Source organism: Lygodium microphyllum, unplaced genomic scaffold (genome assembly GCF_053477565.2).
Source record: "Lygodium microphyllum isolate KBCC unplaced genomic scaffold, Lygodium_microphyllum_v1.1.10 scaffold_42, whole genome shotgun sequence".
NCBI lineage: Eukaryota > Viridiplantae > Streptophyta > Polypodiopsida > Schizaeales > Lygodiaceae > Lygodium > Lygodium microphyllum.
The window spans coordinates 1,270,987-1,297,507 of record NW_028229525.1 but is presented as its reverse complement, the minus strand read 5'-3'; the positions used below and the strand labels follow the sequence as shown (position 1 = coordinate 1,297,507).

Here is a 26,521-nt window from a genome sequence, read left to right as displayed (position 1 = left end):
TATTTAAGCATTCAAATCTTATCTAGTGCTTGGGTCTGTCCCAACACCCATTAAATGCAAGAAAGCTATTTAAGAATAAAGAAAAGGTTCAAATACTTTATTAGGAGAGGCAGGATTTGAACCTGCGAAGAAGGGTTTCCAACAGATTTACAGTCTGTCGCTTTTAACCACTCAGCCACTCTCCCGGGTTGCTTGGATTTAGACCAAAGCACACTTCTCGCCGGCACTGCCCAGTCCAGGATTTCAAAAAACTTTACTGCCCTGACGCACTTGAACGGAATTGATTGATACGTTATGAATCTCTCTTATTACAATGTTACGTTTTATTGGGTTCATATTTAGAATTCTGAATGTTCTATTCCTGCGAAATGTGTCATTTTTTTTGTTTAATATTGCATTTCTGTTCCTATTCATATGGGATTTGACTTTTAGATTTCTAGGGAATCTTTTATTCCTTTGTACTTTGCTATTTTTACTTTTGCAAAAAAGACTCCTAGAAAAAAAAACTATGAACCCCGCGATAGCTACAGTATATCCGCCCTTCATCAGATTGAGAATCAACCCCTTGACCTTTTCACGATCACGCCAAATCTTGGTCAATTCAATCCAAACCATTTTCCTGTCTAATGGTTTTAGCAAAATAATATTGGGTTTATGTGGCTTTGACAAAATAATTTTTGGCTCTTCCACTTTGGGGCTTTTGAGTCCTGCATTCGCCAAAACCATATTACGCAAGTGTAATAGTTTAATTAGATTCCTGCTTCCATCATAACTTATGTTTTCGTATTTTAACGGGTTCACCGAATATCATAGGGCGCCTTCGCGCAACGAAATAGAACTGAAACTATGCAGTTATCCTAGGCTTCAGCATTATTACATAAGCCTGGCTTCCGAACCGTACATGAAACTGATGGCCTCATACGGCTCTTCCCATTGTATCGAGCCCTTTCCTATTTAATCATGACACAAGGTTAGGCTTGTCTTAAGTTATGTAGAAAGGTCAATTCAATACGTAATCGAAATGATACATGCTCTAACACACATTACATTTATTATATACGATTTATCATTATCTACTACATTATTAAAAATTAATGGGTTTCCGCGTCGGCTTTAAAGCTTAAGGAAAAATCCCATTTTCAAAAACATACGGCTTGGCCGGCCCTCCTTTGGGGGAGCTTTTGAAAGTTACTCCGTTTCCCAACCGAAAGTCTGGACGCGAGCCATACTCCGTGGGGAGCGCGGCGAGCGTAGATGGCCTATCTTAGACAAAGCTATCAATAACTTACCCTTTTCGGACGTTCAAAAAGGCTCAATGGCGATCCCCAATCTGTCGTTGCCCTGCTCTCTCCCGCTGCTATGATGACGAGTCCTTAAGTATAATCAGCACTGTTAATTGTCAGGCCACGAAGCTTACACTCATTCATTTTTCATCTTGCGCTTCAAGCCTTCTGCTTCTACAGCTCTAAGGGCAGCCATTCCTTTGCTAAGGCTTGAAAGTCAGCTGAATATTTCAGCTATTGGCAGGAGGTCTTGACGATTTCTTTTTGCCTTTGATTGGAGTTTACATTACTAATATAATAGCGCTGGCTATTTTACAAGACCAACGGATCACACCGGGGAATAATGAGGCGAAGTCCATTTTGCTTTCCCTTATTCTTGTTTGGTCTTTTATTCCAAGCGATGTTTGTGATATTTATGATGGTTTGTAAAAAAAAGGTGCTTGTAAAATATTTTGTTATTTTTGCTATTCATCAAGCATTGTCTGCTAACAGGATCATAAGCTAATCAATATCACTTTTAGGTTACGGTGGCCAAAAATCAAGTTTCCTTGTTATGTTGTTATCCCGGCCAAGCAAAAACATAGCAACTATCCGTATCTATGACTTCGACATATGACTTTTTCTCAATAAGCAAGCTTTTGAATAGAAAAAGGTTGCTTATTGAGATCCACTTTTCTTTTCCTTGTCCGGAACAGATACTCTTTCCTAACGAACTCTTACAAACCAGAAATTTTGTGACTTTTGCCCCTATACTATTCACTGAGGATAGAGGGACTTGAATCCTCACGGTTCTGCAAAAACTAACGGTTTTTCCTTAGTGTATCCGACAATCGGAAAATAAGGCCTAAAATAAGCAGGAATAATGCCGGCAAATAAACAATAATAAGGCCAGGTTTTTACAATGTGTATTTGCAAATAAGGCCAGCTTTACTGGTTTTTCCAACGTGTATCCGGGAGCATTACAATCTATCCGTACTCTCGTTTCCACTTATTTACCTTACTTTATCGCCTCCCAAAGTTGCAAAGATCATCCTATCCATTGCAGCACTATTGGCGCCCGACTGTTTGCCTTTACTTCCGTCCGAAGCCGCACCATGATATGGCAAAAGCGTGATGGCTATTCTCGTTGTTTCCAGGATTTTCTGGTTCCCCGCAAATGAAATAACTGGCACATTAGGATGTATGAACATAGTTCTATTGACTGAAACTTATTAACGTACATGGTTAATGATTAGATCTAAAAATGTTGGCGCAGGTGAAGAAAGCGGAAAAAATACTAGATCAAAGATAAAAGGATCCCACCCATCCGCTCTGCATCTGAAACAGAATTACTTCCGAGCCTGAGCATAGCGATAGGTATGCTAAGCGGTTCGGTGTGTTTCCGGGGGAACAGTGATGGAACTGGTTGTTAGACCCCTGGACAACTGGTATTCTGGACTTGGGGATAAGGATGCAACTATCATAAACTTTATGGTGGAAAAACCTGATAGAATGGAATGTGCAAAGTGGATCTATTGGTACTACCTATATTACACTTCCTTGGGGGTGAACGGAGGAGCGATTCAGATCACACACCAGCAAAGGATACTTACAAGTCGTACGGCTTGGTTCCGTTTGGTTACCGATGGACCCGCAACCTGCTGCAGCAAATTTCATGCGGAAGACTAGACCGCCCATGCCCTATTGATTCGAGAAAAACGGGAATCGAACCCGCGGCTTCTGATATGACAAACCAGCACTCTAACCAACTGAGCTATTTTCCCACGCGTAATCAATGGCTACAAATAAATTATCTGCCGACAGAATTCTCAATCAGCATTAAAATGCCCATAAACTGGCTCAAACAAAACTATCGCAGATAAGTGGCCTAAAATAAGGAACAAAAGGCAAACTTATATCATATTAGCGTTTAATTTGAAACTTTCTATTTGCCATTATCCCAGCTATGTCCTTAATGAAATTTCGTATATTCCTGCACTTTACATCCCCTAAGACAGTTGGCTTAGAGGTATAGAGCAGGCAGCAAAATGCAAATGTTTGTTATGTCAGATCAAGCCAATTAACGCTTTCTCCATTCACCACATCAGCAGGTAGCCAATATCTGTTAATTGACGCCTTCCCGGCTTTTCTATTAGAACTTATGTCAAAAAAACCCTTTCCCCGGCTTCGTTTCATGGGCCAATCGTCTGAATTGACGTAGCCATACAATAGAAAATATTAGCTGCAAAGATACAATCGGAGAGTTCCCACATGACATAGAAACTTCCATTCGAAAAAATAAAACTGATACAAAAGCAAATTCCAATAAGGTCTTAGTTAAATAATCAGTCATGATTCCATTAATCCTATAATGTCAAATAAATGTTTTTTTTTTGCAATTAAGTCTAGCGATCAAATCGCATAAATTTCTTGATCTTAATGCTCTCAAGAAAATGACATAACGTATCCGATATCATTCCAGGCGGTACTCGTGCAGCAAAAGCATTTCATCAAAACCTTTGGGTCTAGTGAAGCCTGGATTATCCTTGTCTCTTAAAAAGCAGTAATACTATGCAATTTGATAGCAACTTTAGCGATTTCAATTAAAAACAACATGGACAGGCTATTAATATTTGATTGTTTAAGGCCTATTGGCTTTTATGCGAATCTGAATGGCTTTATCGGTGGGTTTTCGAGCCTTTCTAGCTGGTCTTTGGGCTTTTTTCGAATGAATGATTGTTTTCGTAATCGATTAACGGAATGGATTTGTAAACCATACGGAATCACTATTTACGGAAATAGGATAAGTAACTAATTTATGCAATTCCTCCGGAGAGATGGAATCTATCAGAGATACAATAGAGATTCACGATCGATTGGCTTCGGATATAGCTATAAAATCTTTACGTACATTCAGTACAACTAAACTATCTGGGATTTCGCGTGTTATCAATCCTTCAAAGCATTTCTACATCTTTAAGAAACGTGGACTGGAATGCGGGCGTTCTTCACGTCTCATATGTGTCCAATTGGTTGAGAAACCACCGATCCATTTGGAATTGATACAACTTGAATTAGTCTTTCCCGCCACTCTCTTTATCATGTCGTTATATAAAGAATCAGTATTCATTAACAATAAATGGCCATCTTTACAGGTAATGGATCCAAGCGCATTACGAGCAATCCTTAAGGATAAAAATGTTTTCTACAAATCCACAATAGCTCTTCCGTGCCGTTACTTTGTAATGGCAATTTCCTAATTTTTGTATTTTCCGTACAGCTTGTAGCCTTTATTTCAAGCAATTCTTGTATAGCTTGCATTCATTATTTCCCATTTCTTGTAAGGCTTGCAATGGCAAGAATTGGATTAGTAACGCTACAAATAGAATTAAGAGTTTCGGGTTAAACATTTCCAGTATTCATAAGTTATGTTGTCTAATTGTTGTCTTAAGCTTTCTTTCGTTAAGTAATTTCTGTGAAAATCGTAATTTCATTGCCGAACATCCCAAAGAAAGGAAAAATCAAAGAAAAACTCGCATCAGAGTTGTTTTTTTTCGTTTAATTACCACATAGAAATCTCTCTTCTAATTAATATTAATAATAATAGAATAATATTTGGGTATATAGCTCAGTTGGTAGAGCATTGGACTTTTAATCTAATGGTCGCAGGTTCAAGTCCTGCTATACTCAGAAGCATTAAAACATTAAATGCTTTAGGCAGATGGTACCGTCTAATGGAGATTATTATGCCATGATAATCTCCAATCCAGACCGCCCTTTTGTGAAAAAGGGCAAACATGAGCTCATCCCTTCGTTTAACCGCGATAAAGAAAACAAAAGATTCAAAAAAAACATAATGGCAAATCATTTTTTCCTTTGTTTCTTTTAGGGAGTGAAAAGACAAAAAATTGGTCAGGGATTTTCGGAAGAAAAAAATACTATTACTATCAGAATTTACGATGTAATTTTAATGTCATATAATGGAGGCTGACCTTCAATTTCATATCTAAATATCATTGTAGAATTATTTGCTTTTATCCATTAACGTCAGAAAGTTTAAATCGCCCAGCAGGTCATAAAAAACTTAGCTCAAGCAAAGCAAAGAAATAAACATTGCCAAACAAAGCAATAAAGCGCAAGGAAATAAAATGGTTTAAGTTGACTCAAATTAAAAGAATTGCAATTAATACCTTACTCGTCTATTCGTTTCTTATCCATTTTTGCCAATTAAATCAAATAACAAAATCCCATAAAACGAAGCAAAAAGTAGTTGCATTGGGCTCATTTTGAAATTTGATTCTATGATTTAAAACTATATAAATGTTAACTCGTTTGCGTAGTTTTTCATCTTTCAATTATACCTATCTATTTTTCTCCGTCTCTGCATAGCTATGGATACATATTTGGCTTTAGCGCTCCATTTACTTAGTTTATTCCGTTAAAACTTACTTTCTTTCAAATAAATACGAACTAACATGGCGAGAAAAATTTCATCCCTTTCCTCTATATCAATCACATAGTGAACTTTATGAGGTTACTTTCCAAAGGAATGGCTTCAAATTCTGAGAATGAGAAGATAGGAATTATTATGTTCAATAATGATACCGTCATTAAAAAAGAAGATATGGTTAAATACACTGGATTTTTTATGAATGTTCCTATGGAAAAAGCCATGTCAAGTTACATTTTTTTAGCATTGATGGCTCAATTGGATAGAGTGCCTGGCTTCGAACCAGGTGGTTAGAGGTTCAAGTCCTCTTCGATGCACACGCAAGACACATCGCTGTCTATTCTTAGTTTTGGCCCTCAAAAGCCTTAATTACTTTGGTTTACTTACTTATTAATCTATATGTCTATTCGATGCGAAACCAACGATTTCAGGTCCAGGGGCTTTTTTGTTTGTTTTTTACCTGTGCCATTAAGCATTAGGGATATTTGGTAGTTGATTTAATGTGGAAACAAGAAAGTAAACCTTTGTGAAATGAGGAAATTCAAAGCTAGCCCAATGCACATCGACAGGAAAGTTTGGTATTTTGACGTCGACTGTTTGTCTTTTAAAGGTACGTGAACTGGGTTTAGAACGTCATAGGACAGGCCCATATTCAGTGCAGGCGTTAAAGCAACTATTTGTTTTTTATGCCGTTCTAATAAATAAAAGAAAAGTAGTTTTTTAAAAACCAATCCTCTCGTACCCCTTAAGCAATGTGGCAGAGAACCTTTTTTGTTTATATAGTGTCTTGGCCGGGTGCTTGGATTTGGACCAAGCACGCTTCTCTAGCTTTCATAGCCTAGTCTGAGATTATACTGTTTGATACGAAATGATCGTTTCCGACTTGCAGACGTCGTATCTTCTTTTATTTCGTATCCGCTCTCTATATCCACTGGTTTATCTAGGCATATCGTCGGTTATTTTATTTCTATGCTTTCCTACCCACGTAACATTACAAAAGGTGCAGCAACGGCGACGATGTGACAGGATGGAGTTAGAGGGAAAGAGCTATGGAAGTAAAAAGAATTCCATTCCAAGGGAAAGAAAATATCAATAGCCTATCCTTTAAGCACTCGTGAGAAACCCATCTCTCCTAAAGAACACGTGTGAGAAATATTTCTTTTTAGCAATTTCGTCGTCTGTAAGGCTTTGACCATTCTATGCAACCACTAAAAAGCTCTGGAAACACTAGAGTATAAAAAGAAAACACCGAGATGAAAACATTCTCTAAGAACCACATCCCGTTCTTCTTAGATAGAGGATTCGCCTTATCCTACGCCATCATGTGAAAGTCGTTTTCATAGTTTAAGGATCCAACCGATTCTAGACAATCCCTTTCTATATGGCATAACATAAAAGGTGCTATAAAAGACACGTAACCAACCAAATTGCGTGAAATGGGTAAATTGATCCGGTTAGGGCATTTTCTGGAACTTCGAGAAAAATCATCCGAGGTTATGGTTTTTGCCCTCTTCATATCTATAGAAGTTAAAAGTTTTTGTTTACTTACTTGTAACTATTTTATGTCATTAGATTATTGTCTTGTTGCTTTACTTTATTGGGCTCATTAAAATAAACTTTGAGATTTTGGCTTGTTTTGAATACCCAACCTTCAAGATTCTTATAATGTTCCATCTTCTTACCAAAGATACAAAAATAATTTCACTTACCCATTGGTAAAAGGAAAGAAAGGATATAAGGGAATGAAAGCTGTTTTCCATAAGAAAATCTAAAAGCCCTCAAACTCTGCCTTTAGTGGCTCACCGGCCAGCATTCTTAGTAACACAACTGCTTTAGCATATTGTAGTCCAGTGACTAGACTATATGCCATTATCTCGATTGCCTTAGAACATCCTGGAAACTTGAAAAGTAAAACTAAGCGAAAGGAACTTTTCTGCAAAACGGAAACGGTTCTTTGTTTTAACGACGTCTCGGTTAATCGTTTTGGTCCTATCTTCAGTTACCATTAGCTAATCATAAGCCCTCTTTGGTAAGGAAACAGACGGAACGAAAAAAGCTTAAACCCTTAAACATAAACCGAGAGGCAAATTTAATATTACCTAAAGTTAACAAATATGGGCTTATCTATTGAAATCGGCATCCTGTAAAACTGAACCATATATTAGTAGGCTATAATGTAATTTTTTTTAGTAATGACTATGTCGTCATAAATGTAGTTATGAAACCACTTTCTATAACAGGCTGTTGACTATACAGCAAGAATGGTGTCATAATGTAAACATTGGTTAAGGAGAATAGGCACTGAGGGTTTGGCTGCCCAGACTTAGAGACTATAATATGATATAGTGATGGTTTAGACTTATGTACCGCCTTAATGAAACGGTATATAAAACGAATCCGTACACTAACTATCTGCAAACTTGTGACCAAAGTTTAATTGTTACATGATAAAATGTCTTAAGACAGTTATCTGTTGCCGGAGCAGAGTGCATACAAATGAAGTAACCTTAGGATCTGATTGTAGGCACTGTTTTGATCTGATTTGAGGAATCTTCTTTAAAACATTTAATGCTTATTTATAGAATGGGTAAGGAATATGTTAGGAAATGAAATTTCACATTGCAAAGATATGGTTTTTTTTAGCTGCCTCTCTTTTCAAAGCTAACTTTCTATCCATTCTTATACAATTTTATAAATAAAAAAAGCAACGACATATAGCCGTAGAATGGTCACTGACTTGCCTGTAAGAGCACTTACTTTAAAGCACCTTACAATGCAACGGCAAAATCTAAAAAAAAATTTATGCGAAACTCAAAAAGGACAAAGTTTAAAAGATACTGCAAGTTGATCAGATTAATTTTCAGCGTTTTTACCGGAATCATACAAAGAGAGTATCGTGCATGAAGGAAAAAACGGAAAGTGGAATCCTATAGAGTCATTTAGTAGACGTTTTTGTCGAAACAATGAATCTTCTGTCTTAAAATGAAGTCTTTGATCAATTTGAACTCAAAAACAAAAGAAATGTTCTTTCATAGGATCAAAAATACACTCGAGACATTTCAAAGGGAAATTGCCATATATCCTAATATAAGAGGCCTTATGGTTAATGTTATATAAATCTATAGGTATTTTCTATAAAACATAAGTGAGCTGCTTTTTCCTCCTCTTCAAATAATGATCGGGGCCATTGACGGGATTTTTTCTTATCTGTTCGATCGGTCTGGCAGTTAAAGTCTTTTCAGTGCCAAAAGTGATGTATGGTTTAACCCTAGTAACCTTTAGTTTAATTAGAAAAATGATTGAAGACGCCAATATAGGTTATAAGTTTGGTTAAAAAAAGAAGCAATATTAGTTACTTTCATTAAAATAAATCACCCATTGCAAGATGGAAACAAATTAGCTATTCTTTTCACCTATCTTCTGGCCTTTAAATGTAAATTATGGCATTGCTTAGATCTTATCACATGATCTAGTGCCTTTTTATTGGCTTTTTCTGTATAGAAATTAATCTTTTTGTGTCTTATGTAAACCATAGCATTGCAATTAATTAACTAGGCAGCCCATGCATAGTTATTGGGCGTATGAAAGTTTTTGCTTTGCCGTAGTATGGATAATAAATATTCAATTACGAAACTAAAGTATTTTTTGGCTTTGCTTTTTCCTTTAGACGGAACATTATAATATGCTTTTACTTAATTACGCAGCCTCTATTTTCTAATACCTATCAATATTTTGTGCGGTAAGAAAAACACTTTTGCAGGAATGAACCGTTTTGTTATGAGATGGCTGTTTTCCATAAACCATAAAGATATAGGCACTTTATATCTCATTTTTGGTGCCATGGCTGGAGTAATGGGTACATGCCTTCTAGTATTAATCCGTATGGAATTAGCATAACCTGGCCATTAAATCCTTGGTGGAAATCATTAACTTTATAATGTGTTAATAATCGCTCACGCCTTTTTAACGATATCCCTTTCGGTTACGCTGGCGATGATAGGTGGATTTGGCAATTGGTTTGTTCCGATTCCTATAGGTGCACCCGATATGGCATTTCCGCGATTAAATAATATTTCGTTTTGGTTGTTGCCGTCTTCGCTGTTGCTTTTATTAAGTTCAGCTTTAATAGAGGTAGGTAGTGGCACTGGGTGGATGGTTTATCCCCCTTTAAGTAGTATAACAAGTCATTCTGGAGGAGCTGTCGATTTAGCCATTTTTAGTCTTCACCTATCAGGTGTTTCCTCTATTTTGGGCTCTATTAACTTCATAACTACTATATTGAACATGCGCGGACCTGGAATGACCATACATAGATTACCTTTATTTGTTTGGTCTGTTTTAGTGACAGCATTTCTACTTTTATTATCTTTACCTGTATTAGCAGGTGCGATTACTATGTTATTAACCGATTGGAACTTTAATACCAGCTTTTTTGATCCTGCCGGAGGGGGAGATCCTGTTTTATATTAGTATTTGTTTTGGTTTTTTGGTCATTTAGAGGTTTATATTTTGATATTGTCGGGATTTGGTATTATTAGTTACGTTGTTTCTACTTTTGCTAGAAAACCTGTCTTTGGCTATTTAGGCATGGTATATGTTATGATTAGTATTGGAGTTTTTGGATTTATTGTTTGGGCTCATCATATGTTTACCGTAGGGTTAGATGTGGACACATGTGCTTACTTTATAGCGGCCATTATGATTATTGCTGTGCCTATTGGAATTAAAATTTTTAGTTGGATTGCTATCATGTGGGGAGGTTCAATATAATATAAAACATCCATGTTATTTGCAGTAGGTTTTATTTTTTTGTTCACTGTAGGAGGACTTACTGGTATAGTTTTGGCTAATTCTGGGATAGACATTGCTTTATACGATACTTATTATGTGGTTGCACATTTTTATTATGTATTTTCTATGGGAGCTGTTTTTGCTTTATTTGCAGGATTTTACTACTGGATAGGTAAAATATCTGGGTTTCATTATCTAGAGACTTTGGGTTAAATTTATTTTTGGATTACTTTCTTTGGTGTAAATATGACTTTTTTTCCAATGCATTTTTTAGGGCTTTCGGGTATGCCCCGTCGCATTCCCGATTATCCAGATGCTTACGGCGAATGGAATGCTTTAAGTAGTTTTGGCTTTTATGTCTTTGTATTGGGGATCTTTCGTCTTTTTGTAGTTGTTCTTAAAACTCTGAGTAGCGAAGACAAGTGTGCTTCGAGTCCTCGGGCTGGTGAATAAGATTCAACCACACTGGAATGGATGATATAAAGTCCTCCGGCTTTTCATACTTTTGGAGAACTTTCGGCTATAAAGGAAACCAGTCCTGAACAACCGCCATCACCAAATGGAACATGCCCGGATGGCTTGCCATTTGCGGTTATGCAAATCAATTTGGCGTTCGATTGTGTATCCTTATCGCATCGGGTCTTCCCCAAGTAATGATAAGCTTGGTGCTACTACGTGATTGCCAAATCTTTAGGGTCAAATTTGACATAAGAACAAACCGTCATTAATATATGATAATAAAAATAAACGAAAAAACCATGCTACTTTTTGACGTCTTTGCGGGCTTGAGTTTAGTTTTTACTATTATGGTCATATGTGCTAGAAACTCTGTCCATTCCGTTTCCCTTCTCATCCTCGTTTCTTGCAACACTTCTGGTTCACTACTTTTGTCAGGTCTTGAGTTCTTTGCTATGATCTTTTCAATAGTTTATATAGGTGCTATTGCCGTATTATTTTTATTTGTAGTGATGATGTTAGACATTAAAATAGCGGAAATTCATGAAAATATATTGCGCTATTTACCGGTAGGTGGTACTATTGGATTAATTTCTCGGTTAGAAATCTTTGTCATTCTAGATAATGATTACATCCCAGTATTATCTAGCCATTCAAATACAATCTATCCAAGATATACAGTGTATGCTGAAAAGATATAAGGCTGGACAAATTTGCAAGCATTGGGCAATTTACTTTATACCAATTATCTGGTCCCGTTTCCAGTGTCTAGTCTTATTTTGTTAGTAGCCATGATTGGAGCTATAATATCAACTATGCATAGAACTACGAAGGTTAAAAGACAGGATGTGTTCCAACAGAATGCTATAGATTTCTGAGAAACTATCCACAAAATACGCTGAAACAAGCAAATATAAGGCATTGTTGTTAAAGCTTCTATTGAAGGGGCAGGCTTTGCCTCCCCGCGGGACTGTATGCATATAAACCAAAGAATTTAATGAATAACATGAATTCTCTTTCTTGCTGTCAGAAATTAATTAATATTTTAGAAATATATAATTCTATCAAAATATATGATAAAGAATGGTCAGATGTTATTCATAATGCTTTTTGTCTTTTTCTTAACTATGAGAATATCATGGCTACTGGCCAACATTATCAAGGGATTAGAGAATGGCTTCAGTTGGCAAATGATCTAATAGTTAAGAAATTTGGCAATCGGAAATATTATAGAAGTAACTGCAGAAGATAAAAATAAAGCTAAAATCTTTGTTGATTGAAATGGTTTAGCTAGTCGGGTTCTCATGGATTCTGAATCTATTGAAAAGAGTTTACAAGTTGGTCATGTTATCAACCCGTCCCGAAATATCTTCTACGCGAATACAATTCTATTTATCAAAACACAACAGATTTATATGCAAAAATAGAGAAAATACCTATAGATATAATTCTCCTTGAGAATAATGAGTTAGGAATAGGAATTCGTCAAAACTTAACGGATATAAATACTTCACTCAGAGATTTAAGGGATTCTATTATACTTCATCTATATCGTGGATGACAGGTTTTTTCTAATTTTTGTAGTCGTGTCTGTTTGCTGTTCGTAGTGGCATATTTGCAACTTGTTTATTTTTTTATGTGATAACGGAGTTAACCCTTTGGGGTGGATAATTGACTTTATTTTACCTTTATTGTTTGTAGTTTTTTTGTATGAAATCCTTATTGGCCAGGCAAATCGGATGGTTTTGCTAACTAAAACCAATACCTTAACTTATAGACAAATATGCATTAACCCTTTAGCTTCTACATTTCTAAGAAATAAAGCCAATAATATGGCAAAACGAAACCTCTTAACTTTCATGCCTAAAGGAATTGCGGAAAGGGACAAATTACACTTTTGGTAAATGATAACCCTTTGAAACAAATAATAGTCGTACAGAGCTGAAGTAAAAGGATTCGAACCTTTGCTTGTTGGTATCAAAAACCAATGCCTTACCACTTGGCGATACTCCATAGAAAGGTAACCCAAAAAAAAAGGCAAGGCCAGAGACGAAAAAATTGAGCTTCCATCACAAATATGGGCTTAGCAGGATTCGAACCTACAATATTGCCGTTATGAGCGGCACGTTTTAACCATTCAAACTATAAGCCCATAGCGCACTATCAATTCGATCAATTTGTCACAAGCAATGGAACGAACTTAAAGTCCTTTTCATAAACCAACTTCATAACCTATTTGGCTAGCTTTAATCATTAATACATGCTTTGTTGAGTAATCTTAGATAATAATATCAATGGTTTGTCTGCCATTCCTATAGCAGTTTAGGTAGCTTAGTTGGTTAGAGCAAAAGACTGAAAATCTTTAAGTAAGTGATTCGAGTCCGCTCCTAAGCGACTATGACCACTGAAATTAGATTCAACGCTAATGATACGCTAGACACAACCAGAACTTCAAATTATGGAACCAAAGTGACAAGACAGTATCTTTAACCATACCGACTTTAAGTTACTAATATGGCAACCAATAAATGGTTAAGATATGGAGCAGAGCCTAATTGTTTCTGTCATCATATGCTTTTATGTTCAAGCCAGTGGTTTCAACCGGGAAAGTGATTATTGGTCTCTTACGTGATTTAATAGAAATACTATTTGCTTGCCTGCTTAAAGGTCGCTAATAGCTTTTATGAAACAAAAGTATTGTTTCAAATAAGCTAGCTCAACAACAACTCCGCTATACTATAGCCATAAAAGTAATAATCCAGTATCCGTTGCTGTGACCAAGCTTAATATCTTTTAAGCCTATAAGCTCATAACTAATAAATGTCAATAAAGTTACATCGAAAAGGCCAACGCTAAGGAACTTCATTTCAATGTTAACAAACAATAAGGTTAAGAACCTTTTGTACACAGCTCGAAGCTATAATGGGGTTACATCCTAAACAATGCTCTGTTTAATCAGCTGTCTAAATAAAGGCCCTAATCAACCGCTATCCTTTTATATACAGAAATAAAATATCGAAATGGCATACCCTATGTAATGCGAAATGACAAAACTTTTGGCTACGTTAGGACGGCATGTTTTCACCCGATCTATCTTTTATAGTCTAAATCATTGGTTTCTCTTATGCGTAGATCAGCTTTAAGGAATATCCGAAACGATCGTAACGGAAAGTAACGCTCTTTTTTTTACACACACAGGAGTATCCCTTATTCATATCATTTCAACTTACTCTCTTTCACTTATCGGTCTGAATCTGGGTTAGGGAGTGCTTTTAAGGCCATAACGCCTTTTTCGTATCGCTTCCATATACGTGATTTTGACATACTTTTTTGTTTCCCTTACCTAGTTATTTGAAAACTAATTTACCGAGCATGTGTAATAATAAGAGACAACAAATTCGTCAAAGCAAATACCCTTTTTTTCAAGTACGTAATAGTGGCTCCCCTTTGAGTTAGAGACCCTATTTCTACCACTTAACAGGTACCGTCTAGGTTTCACATTTTGGGAATGTTACGAGGTTTTCTTTGAGAGAAAATTTTAAGCTGCTTTGTTTCCTCTCAATTTGCCCCACGGTTACATGGAGGCAACCCATGGATAACTACAATGGGGGCAATTTTATTATAGCCTTATATGAAACTTACTATCGGAGATTCCTTATTTTATATAGTCATGCATGGATTAAGCAACTAGCCAATACTTTTTTTTTCAGTGCCAGGATCCTAATTTCGCAGATGGCAGATCGTTTAACCATATGACATAGCCACATTATGTACATACTATAAAGCTCGTAGGCTAGCTTTCAGCCAACCCATTTGCGTAATGTGGGCTTTTTAAAAACTTATTTCTAGCAGGACTATCCGGATCTCCTTGGCAAGGTTCCTTCCTTGAGCTACAAACAATGGCCACAATGATTTCATCAAAAATGCCCTTTAGCTACTAGTAAAATATCATTAAAATAACAGATAAAAAATAGGCTAATTAACGCATATATGAGATTTTTAGCTTGTATCTTCATCTTTCTGGAAGAATCCATCCAGCCACAGGTTCCCCTACGACTACCATGTTACGACTTCACCTCAGTTACTGACCCAACCATAATATGTAGCGGAAACACCTTTAAAACTAAAGTGAATTACACTTAACGGAAGCATAATGCACTTTACTAATAAGTGATCCCTGCTCAATGCTTCAGGCGGAGCCAATTCCCAGGGTGTGACGGGCGGTGTGTACGGGGCTCGGGTACATATTCACCGCGGCATGCTGATCCGCGATTACTAGCGATTCCAACTTCATGTCCTCGAGTTGCAGAGAACAATCCGAACTTAGACAATCTTTACGGATTCGCTCCACCTTACGGCCTTGCTTCCCATTGTAATTGCCATTGTAGCACGTGTGTAGCCCAGCTCATAAGGGCCATGCGGACTTGACGTTATCCCCATCTTCCTCCATAGTAAAACTACGGGCAGTTTTTCATGAGTGCAACACCCAATAAAAAGAATACCGTCGATCTCAAGCAACCATTGAGCTGTACGGCTGCTGATGAAAGACGGCATGGATCCTTTGTAAACAGCATGTCTTAGCAACATGAAACAAGGGTTTCGCTCGTTATAGGAGTTAACCAAAAACGTCTCACGACACGAGCTGACGACAGCCATGCAGCACCTGTACGAATTTTTATCTTATCCCGTTAAGAACAAGTACACTAGTTCATATGTCAAATGTGCATACGCCAAGTGTTTCTATGTCAAGAGCTGGTAAGGTTTTGCGCGTTGTATCGAATTAAACCACATGCTCCACCGCTTGTACAAGCCCCCGTCAATTCCTTTGAGTTTCAGTCTTGCGACCGTATTCCCCAGGCGGAGTGTTTAACGCGTTAGCTGAGCTTCCGATCCGCAGACCAAAAACGAACACTCATCGTTTACGGCATGGACTACCGGGGTATCTAATCCCGTTTGCTCCCCAAGCTTTCGCACCTTAGCGTCAGTAGAGACCCAAAGAGCTGCCTTCGCTACTTCGGCGTTCCTTCGTGTATCTCCAGATTCTATCCCTACGCACGAAATTTCACTCTTCTCTATCTCACTCAAGTAAATTGGTTTCGTAAGCATTCCGCCAGTTGGGCTGGCGTCTTTAACCTTCGACCTAACTTACCGCCTACGTGCCCTTTACGCCCAGTCATTCCGAATAACACTTGCCCCCCCCGTCTTACCGCGGCTGCTGGCACGGAGTTAGCCGGGGCTTCTTCTTTAAGTTTTGTCACCATCGCACACTTGACGAAAGGGTTTTACAAGCGGTATTGCCATTCCTCGCGTTTGCGACGTTCTTCACTCACCCACGCGATATTGCTGGATCAAGCTTTCGCCCATTGTCCAAGATTCCCCACTGCTGCCTCCCGGCGGAGTCTGGGCCGTATCTCAGTCCCAGTGTGGCTGGTCATCCGAAAAGATCAGCTAAGCATCGTAGGCTTGGTTGGCCTTTACCCAACCAACTACCTAATACTACGTAGGCTCATCAAACAGCGCTTTATTATCTTCTCGCATAGCTTTATTGCTTGCGTTGCTTCGGGATCTAGCCCGAACTGTTTGGCAGATTCCTGCGCGTTACGCACCCGTTTGCTACTTTTTTTTCAATTATTCCATAAAACTGGAACAGAAATGACATCCAACTTACATGTGTTAAGCATATCGCTAGCGTTCATTCTGGGCCAGGATCAAGCCCAATTTTTTAGTGAATTTCTGCCATATGAGGCAGGTTGATGATGATTTCTTAGTAAGTTATTAGCTTTTACTAACAACCGTAAGCGGAACGGCCACTGGCAAGGCGAATCATCTTACATTCCGGATACCAAAGATTGTTATTATACAAGAATTCTTGTATCGCTCATGCAGATCTTCCATCTACCGGAAACCAAAGGATTCATTGCAGGAGAGTAAAGTATGGCTGAAAATAGAAGGAATTGACGAGAAGCTAACGCTTTAGGTAAGTACGATAGTCATTACAACTGTTTTTATTGGTTTTTTAGTGGCTTTTCTCCTTATTGGTTTTTGATATAGTCTCCTGAACTAGTGCTTTCCTCGGAACCAATGCATTTAAAAAACGATGTATTTACTTTCAAATAAGATTGACTATATGAAAGACATATTTGATATGATTTTATCATTGCCAGAACCTATGCATTTACCATAGATAATATATTTACTGAAACCAGAACCCATGCATTTATCAAAAACATAGCCAATGCATTTACCGAAACCATAACCAATGTATTTGTCCCATTTAACTCTTATAAACAGTTTAATTAGAAACATCTTTTTTTATTAAGAAAGAAATATGGTACAATGCATTTACCGAAACCATAACCAATGCATTGGATCTTCTTCTTTTTCTTTAAAAACAAATGTCCTTTGGTTCTTTCTTATCCCTTTTTCACATTGTTATACATATCCATCAACAGCTTATTAGTAAGTATTATGAGATAGAGAAACAGTCCATCAACACGTTGAACATTATGAAACAGTCCATTAACTTATTTATTGGTAAGATATAGAAACAGTCCATCAACATATAGACCATCATAGCCAGGATCAATTTCAATTTTTTTTGATTTTTCGATGAAGAGGTTTAGTTTGTCGAAATAGAATCTTTGCCTGGGGAGGTTAGCTTACTCCCCGTGCTTACAAAATGGAAAATTGAATAAATTTCGAAAAAGTCAAAAAAACCGCAACTAATAACATCACGATTCCAAAAATATAAACTTAAGACAGATCTAAAATAAATCCGAAATCTTACCATAAATGACAAACCCCATTACTCATATAATAAGACAAAGCTAAAAAAATGAAATTTACTAGGCCTAAGATAAACCAATGGAAATGCTTTCCAACGAAGAAGGCACATTAATAATAACTTTCAAAAATAAGGCTAAAATGACCAACTTTCAAAAAAAAAATACCAATTAACAATGCAGCAGCCAAAAAAGTTCCAAAGATTCTATGAAGGATAAATAAGATCGAAGTAAGCTATGGCTTATAAATAATAATATGGGGTGATAAAGGTCGATCGATTTACATCCTATTGGCTTTGGTTCAAAAGGCTAAAACGCTTTAGCACTTAAAAAAGGAACTTGCGTCGGCTTTGCCGGCACAAAGTATGTGCTCAACATTCATGAAAATTGCTCTGTCCATCGGAAACCAGCCAGATTACATTTTCGATTCCTGCATACGAATTCCTAAATAAATTCATTATCTACCTTATGCCAAAAAAAAATCAAACAAAAAAAAACAGATAGCGTCTCGAAAATAAAGCAAATACGAAATTTCTATGATAACGCAAATAATTGCATAGTTGCTCTGGCTCTCAGACAGAAAGCAGCCAAGGTTAATACAATAGATTATTTTAATTAATAATGCTAACATTCCTTATCCATTTGATCGAAATAAATAAAAATCCTCATGTCTGCGTGTTTGTTTGGGCATAAAATGAATTTGTTAGCCATAGGCATCGATAGTTTAGTTAGTTGAGCTCCAACGATCCCAATGAATGCCACGGGCATTGATAATTAGTTGAGTCCCAAAAGACGAAACAATAGCCTGTATCATGGTGCAGTCTTTTGAGGAGGAAATGAATCTATCCTTACATCCTAACTACCGTTGAACAAAATAAAAACCTCTATTCAATTAGCTCAAATAATGAAGGCAATTAGCCCAGTCAATAAAGTGCCTCGTTTACGTGGTTCGAATCTGTCATTGCCCAAAATCCAAAGACACCTTAGTTTCTATTGATTTCAAATAAAATGATCAATTACCATGCTTAACCTTTTCGGTCAAAAGGGCCAAACCAAAAAGAAGGAAGGAATTAGTCAAGCCCCCATCCCTGCTCCAGGTACAACCCATTCGTTATTCGGTGAATTTATTTAAAATACAAATAATGTCAAAAAGGCCATCATCAAAGCAAACAAGGCAATCGCTTCGAAAAACTCGGGGTGTGTAAATCACTTCTTCCAAGACTTGGAAGAGTGAGCAGGAAACCGAAGTGCCAAATAAGTATGAACTCTCCCTGAAAAGGAGGTGATCCAGCCGCACCTTCCAGTACGGCTACCTTGTTACGACTTCACTCCAGTCACTAGCCCTGCCTTCGGCATCCCCCTCCTCGCGGTTGAGGTAACGACTTCGGGCATGGCCAGCTCCCATAGTGTGACGGGCGGTGTGTACAAGGCCCGGGAACGGATTCACCGCCGTATGGCTGACCTTAAGGCGATTACTAGCGATTCTGGCTTCACGCAGGCGAGTTGCAGCCTGCAATCCGAACTGAGGCCGAGTTTCTGAGGTTAGCTTGCCCTTACGGGGTCGCGACCCTCTGTCCCGGCCATTGTAGCACATGTGTCGCCCAGAGCTAACGGGGCATGCTGACTTGACGTCATCTCCACCTTCCTCCGGCTTATCACCTTTGTAAAAGTCTGTTGCCGGGTTCCAATTTGAGTAATGGCAACTAAACACGAGGGTTGCGCTCGTTGCGGGACTTAACCCAACACCTTACGGCACGAGCTGACGACAGCCATGCACCACCTGTATCCACGTTCCCGAAGGCACTCCTTTTTATCCATACCCTTGGGGTTATGCTTGTAGTTTAGTTCGTTCCTTTATTAGCCTTTCATGTCATTTTGGTTCCTTACGTTTGGCTTATTCCTTTACTAGCCTCCCATATTACCTTAGTTCTTTACTAAAGGCTTATTCCTTTATTAGCTTTCCATTTTACCTTAGTTCTTTACTAAAGGCTTATTCCTTTACTAGCTTTCCATTTTCCAATGCAAGTTTAGGGTCATGGTTTTCTGATGTTAGATTTAGTGTTTTTGCCTTAAGTCGTTATTTCAAGCTGTTCCCTAGTGTTTATGCTTTATTTTTACGTATGGTTTGCAATGCCAAAAGTTGGATTAGCAACACTAAAAGTTGGATTTGCAAAGCCAAAAGTTGAATTAGTGCAACGTTAAGATTAAGAGTTTCAGGCGGGTAATGGCAATTTTCTAGTTTTTGTATTTTCCGTATGGCTTGCAGTCATTATTTCAAACAATCTTGTATTGTATGGCTTGCAGTCGTTATTTCAAGCAATTTCCTAGTTTTTATGTTTGTAGTATGGGTTGCAACACTAAAAGTTGGACTTGCAAAGCCAAAAGTTGAATTAGTGCAACGTTAAGATTAAGAGTTTCAGGCCTTGAATCCCGTCAGCTAGCCTCGTATGTTTGGTTACGTTCCTTTCATTAGCTCCAATGCTCATCCTAATGAGAATAAGAAACGGTTAGTCCTTTTATTAGCTTTTTAGTTACAATTTATGTGTATTAAGATTTTTGTGTTAGGTTTGGAGGCAAGGAAAATCCGGTAAACTCATTTGAAAAGGCGTTATCGTTAACAACCATAATAGAAAAGCCAGCACTATCACAACCATCAGAAACAACGGATATGCTAGGAAAAGCAGTAAATGTAGTAGAAAAAGCATCAGATGTAGTAGAAAAAGCAACTACAAGTATGGTAGATGTAATGTCCAACTATCCCTGGTATTTGTAAAATTCAATGATTATAAACCTGGGGCAAGACAAAGCTGAAAAAACAAGTTCGCTAGCATACGATGGCATTATTTGCAATAAGGTAGCTTTGTTATTTCGATATAGCCTTGAAGACGAACATAAGCAAAGGGTAAAGAGAAAAGGCCAGTTCTTCGCGCAAAATAAACCGAAGTGACTCATTATTGTCCGCCACCTCTGATCATCCATGAAGTAGGGCAGTTTTTTACGCGCTTTGCGGTTTTCAATATCAATAATAGTAAGCATTTGAAGGATCTAAACTAATCTTCCCTTCTCTGGTTTATATTGGACTAAAGGGATCTGCGGACTGAAGCGCTTAAAGGAAAATTCGGCGTGTCTTCGGTCAGCAACGAAACTAATCGTCCTCATTATCGTAAAACAAGAGCACTTGGCTTTGCTTATTCGCAAGGATTTTACTTTACATCTAGACATTACATACCAACCAATGTAGTCATCACTATAGGTACTCAAGACACTGCACCTGGAGAAGCAGATAGAGAAATAAAGACGGTGATCTGAAACAAACTGTCATTCGTTGAGACTATACGATCGAATTGAACACTTACCTACACCTAGTTAGATAATGACAGATAAACAGAAACTCTTGGTTGCATATTTGGAACAAAAGGAGCGTCTCGTGCGGATTTTTGATAAATTAAGCCACCCTAATACTAAGCACTTTCGCCTTAGCTATATGTTTGAGCTGCGGAATGATGTTTGTTATGAGAATTTGTTTGACATTTTTTAGTAAGTCGAAACCTTTCTGATCGGACCTTGCCCTACTGTCAATGATCCAGCCTGGCTAAGGAGGCAGATCAATAGCGTGTAATATAACTTGATTAAACTTTCAGAGGGCTTAGGCATGCTCCCCAGGGACCAAAATGGGAGAGATTCTATCTGAAATAAAGAGTATCGAACCCACAGTCTGTGGCCTTCTGGATCTGCCGCCAATCTATTCCGTATGCAAGTTATACGTTGTGGCCTTAGCACCTTAAAGTGACTTAATCTTTATTTCCTAGGCGTGCTGATTTCGGTGTGCATTTTATTCGTTTTAAGACAACTTAGTAGACGTTAGTGATATCAAAGTAGTTATTAAAATGATGGCAGCTGCCACATGGGAACAAATAGCAAGGTTGTGATTAAACTTTTAAGATTGACTACTTAGTAAAGCCACGCCCTTACCCTTCTAGTCCATATACATTGCTTTTTTCGGGAGGTTAGCCAGCCCCAGCCAATGTTTGGTCGCGTATTTTTTTGTCAGTATGTGGGCCGCATGATTATTTCTTAATTTCCGGTTGCCATCAGATGTAGTAAGGAGTTTATGAAATTGATGATTACTTAGCAAAGGATCCAGTAGATTGATCAAAATTGCCTCAGATAAATAAACCGGTAAAAAGAAAGCAACTTTAAGCAATAAGGCAAACTAACTAAAAAGAATCACCTTTACATACATGCAGATGTCAAACCTTTTCAAAATGCGCACACCTAGGCCATTTGACAAATGTAAATCTTCGGCCAAGATACGGAATCATTAGAGACATCCCAGATTAGGCTTTCTGCAGCACCGAAACGCCTAAGATCTTGTAAAAATACATTAGATGAATCGTATCATTTATTCCTTAAAAACAAAATTCTCCACCAGTACGTTAGCCAGAAACAAGGTAAACATAACAAGAAAAGCCATTGGCTTGAATAGCTCAATTGACGGTGCAGAGTTTGACAGTATAAAAGAAGTTGGTTCCGCCACGAAAAATTGTCAATTCACCTCAAACGATTGCCACAGATCCTTCATCAACTGCCTGTGAAGTGCTATCTGTTGGCCTATTAAACTTTTTTGTTGCCCGGCACGGTCATTTTAGTTTCGATTTTATTGTAAAAGCTAAGTCATTATATTAGCGTTGACAGCAAGCACTTTTGAGAATCTCGAAAACCGCCAATATCATAATTTTGTAAAATGATGCGCTATTGCAATGATTAAAAATACGTAAGAAATTCATGGCTTAGCCAGTCAATGTCTTCTTAAAGATTCTGTGAAGACCACGATTTGTCAACATTATGATGTTTCATTTATAGAGCCAAAGCATACCATTTATCGTAATTTGTTGTCGCCGTTTCATAGCCTAATTTTGGCTCAGAGGGTCAGAGCGGAAAGTGGTCGAGTGACAGAAGCTTTTGATTTTATCCAATTTGCTAGATTCTAAGAGATAAATTTAGACCATACCTTTTTTGACGCCGAAGCAAGCTCTGTGTGAAAAAGAAAAAAACGAGATCCAATAAAAACAATAGCGCTTGACCTTTCATGCAATTAATAAATTCCACAGCAATAGTTCCGCGGATTCAAAAAGTTATCACTGAAATGACAGGCCCAATCGCAGATTCCACAACTGCCACCGTTGACACTAATAAAACAAATAATTAACCCATCATATCATCTAAATAAACGGAAAATACTAGGAAGTTTAGATCGACAGCCAGTAACATTAACTCGATTGACATTAACATAATGATGATATTTCTTCCATTTAAAAAAATTCCCCGGATACCTAAAGGGAAAAAAATCATAGAAAGTGTTAAATATTTGACCAGATCCATAGATCAAACTATCTCTTCATCCAAAAAGCAAAAATACAACGGCATAGCAAAGACTTACTTAGGCTCTGCGGTCTGTTTCTGATGTTTATAACCGTTCGTTCATTAAAGAGAGGTTGCTTTTAAGCATCCTAACGGCCCTGCTTTTGATTCAGCTTCTGCCTCAACATCTTTTGATTTAGCAAAAGGAGGATTATGTTGAACCTGTTCATCAATAGTGCAATCAAAAGGGTGTTGAACCTTCTGTTCATCTCCTTTTGAATCAAAAGTCTCAATTTCAGGCGCACCTTCTGTTCTAGCGCTTTAAACATTGCCAAGGAGATCCTTCCACCCACACCAATGGGCGTCGAAACGGATTTTGGAACCTATTTACATTTTCTATGAAAGGAACGGTCAACGAGCCCGCCGGTACGGACGCCATTAAGAGGACCCCCAATAATTTATTGGGAACTGTACGAAGTATTTGAAAGACAGGGAAAAAGTACCATTCGGGTAATATTTCCAATGGAGTCGCAAAAGGATTTGCTGGTTCACCAATCATTGATGGTTCCGGAACCGCAAGACCCACAGTACATGCAAACGTCCCTAAAATGACTACTGGAAAAATATATAATGGGTCGAGTCCATTTATTAGCTTTTTCTAGTGCAGAAAACTTGTAATTCCTTACTATCTGGCATAATTGTCTTGTTTCATCCTGAATATGAAGTTAGTTGCAACAGGTTGCTGGAGGCAGCAAAAATAGTACAGGTTGCCAGGCTAAAGGATTGGTTCATTTTTTTTTTCAAGCCAATAAACTTATTTTTAGTGAAACTATTCATAATTCTGCGACTGGAGAGCAACCAACAAAGAAAGATGGAGATCCGGCATTATGGCGCGTGATCCTCCTAACCCTAGATAAAAGGTGGAAAGCGAGGATAAAGTGCTTTAGTTAAGTGTCATTGCTTATGACGTTATTGCTGTAGCCTCAAGGAGGTTTGGCCATTGCTTCAACCTTCCCGAATTCCTGCAGATTCGGGTCGTTTTCCGCCACCGGAACGTCTTGAAATAATTCCCATATGGTGCGGGAGACTCAATTGATCTAGACTCAGAAGCTGGGATTTGACCCTTTCCATCGATCGGTTGGGCCAAAGCATTTACTGGCTTAAAGGCCTAAGAAAGAATTACTAACTGGTATTTGCGCAATTTTTCCCGTTGCTTTTACGGAACCCCCTTCCTGTATGGTCGAACCATCGCCCATCAGTACTTAGCCAACATTATCAGATTCTAAATTCAAAGCGATGCCTACTGTACCATCTTCAGATTCTACCAATTCTCCAGCCATTACTTTGTTCGAACCATGAATGCGGGCTATTCCATCTCCCACTTAAGGTACAGTGCCAGTATTAACAATTTCCATTTCTGGGGATCGGATGGGTCAAAAACAGCTAATTCGTATAAAGCCATTGAACCCGCAATACTGGCCGGAAACGGCGAGCAGACAGTCTTTGATTCATAGCAGTGCAGCTCTTGACGTACGGGGCTTTCCCTTACTTTGTTTCCGGAGTACAGTAGCTAAAGAGTGCAGTATTTGACTATTTATTAGGCATTTCCTTCGACCGGAAAAGTGGCCATTGGTTCACGATACGAATACTGTTCTAGGGATGTCGCTAATAGTTTCTGCTAGACAGAAGTACTGTTTTGAACGGGCTGGCTCAGCAGCAACTCCTGGTACTGTAGCCGTGGGAACGACGGTTCGGTACTCGTTGCTGTGACTGAGCCTAGGGGTTGTCTTTCATAACAATAGCAAGTTCGTAACTGATAGGTGCAAATAGGGTTGTGTTTATACAAGTTCGACAAAAAAGGAAAAGCAATGAATCCTTTGGTTTCCGGTAGATGGAAGATCTGCATGAGCGATACAAGAATTCTTGTATAATAACAATCGATTAATAAGAACCTATTCGGCCAATCCAAACGGGTTGCGCCATAGCAATCTTTGTTGTAAAAAAAAAATTCGCTCTAAACCCATCTGGCCATATTTCTTTTTTTTAATAAAAAGGTCATTTGACATCAATTTTGTAAGATAAGGTGAATATTTTGGTCAAAACTGGCTTTGAATAAAGGTTACGAGAACTGGCTTTAAATAAGGATACAAGAACTGGCTTTGAATAAAGGTTACGAGAACTGGCTTTGAATAAGGATATATTCAATTAATATTATCTAATTGAATATTTTCAGTTTGAGTAGATACTGTATTTGTTTCTATAGACTCAAATAAAAATGGTCTTTCTTGATTACATTATTAACCATTTCTGGAACATCTATATTTTCAATAGATTTACCTCTTGATACACGATCAGATATCCTTAATAAATTTTAAGAAATTATTATCAATTCTTTCTTCTATTTGATATAAATTATTTGTTGTATTTCTTAAATTATTCAAAGAATATCCATAAACATCAGAAACAGACCGCAGAGCTTAAGTAAGTCTTTGCTATACCTAAGTATTTTAAAGAAAAATTGAAAATATGGATCCATTGCTTAGAAATTTGAGAGAATATCAGACATTGAAGAACTCTTTCGACGCTCATCTTAATCATATTATATACCTTACTGAAAACGATAACAGCACGGGAAGGGAAGCTTTGGCGAGACCCTTAAATGAATTACATCAGGTAATATTACCTAATCTAAGAGATTATTTATCCAAGGGTTCCCCTTATGGTGAACCTTTTACTGGATTTGTAAGGAAAGCCAATTTATGCATTCGTAAATACCATGAAATGGGGGATAATTATTATCCGCAGACAGTCAAACAGCTACTGCCTTTATTAAGAGATACCCAACAAACGTCTGATGCTTGCATACAGCAGCTAATCTATATATGGCCTAGCATTTGTAGTACGTTAGAGCCGTCTGTGGTGGATTTTTATCCTTTTCTGTTTAAGTATTTAACGATGGATGAGTTTGCACCTATTGCAATTTGTTTTATCTTCAGTTTGCTACTTTCTTTTATCCTAATCATGGTTTCTTTTACATTTACAGGTAAAAAAACGGCAGATCCAGAAAAATTGTCAGCTTACGAGCGTGGGTTCGATCTCTTTAGTGATGCTAGAAGTCGATTTGATATATGATTTTATTTGGTCCTTTTTCTATTTATTATTTTCGATTTAGAAGTAACTTTTTTATTTCCTTGGGCAGTTTTTTTAGAAAAGATAGGTTAGTATGGATTTTGGTCTATGATGCTATTTGTTTGGATTTTGACTATTGGTTTTCTCATCGAATGGAGGAAAGGCGCCCTTGATTGGGAATAAATGGTTTGCGACGAACTCGCTTAAACTCCTTTCGAAAAATGCTATTTAAGCATTCAAATCTTATCTAGTGCTTGGGTCTGTCCCAACACCCATTAAATGCAAGAAAG

General features: G+C 37.7%; 3 non-coding genes and 1 pseudogene across 3 annotated transcripts; 2 read left to right on the top strand and 2 right to left on the bottom strand.

Moving 5' to 3' along the window:
• The first annotated feature begins 4,879 nt into the window (after positions 1 to 4,879).
• TRNAK-UUU (transfer RNA lysine (anticodon UUU)) lies at positions 4,880 to 4,952 on the top strand. The gene has a single exon. It is a non-coding gene; the product is annotated as a tRNA-Lys (tRNA).
• Positions 4,953 to 5,955: 1,003 nt separating this feature from the next.
• On the top strand, positions 5,956 to 6,029 carry TRNAR-UCG (transfer RNA arginine (anticodon UCG)). The gene has a single exon. It is a non-coding gene; the product is annotated as a tRNA-Arg (tRNA).
• A 7,008-nt stretch (positions 6,030 to 13,037) lies between these two features.
• TRNAM-CAU (transfer RNA methionine (anticodon CAU)) lies at positions 13,038 to 13,111 on the bottom strand. Its single transcript has one exon. It is a non-coding gene; the product is annotated as a tRNA-Met (tRNA).
• A 1,875-nt stretch (positions 13,112 to 14,986) lies between these two features.
• LOC148009061 (18S ribosomal RNA) lies at positions 14,987 to 16,678 on the bottom strand (annotated as a pseudogene).
• Positions 16,679 to 26,521: the final 9,843 nt, after the last annotated feature.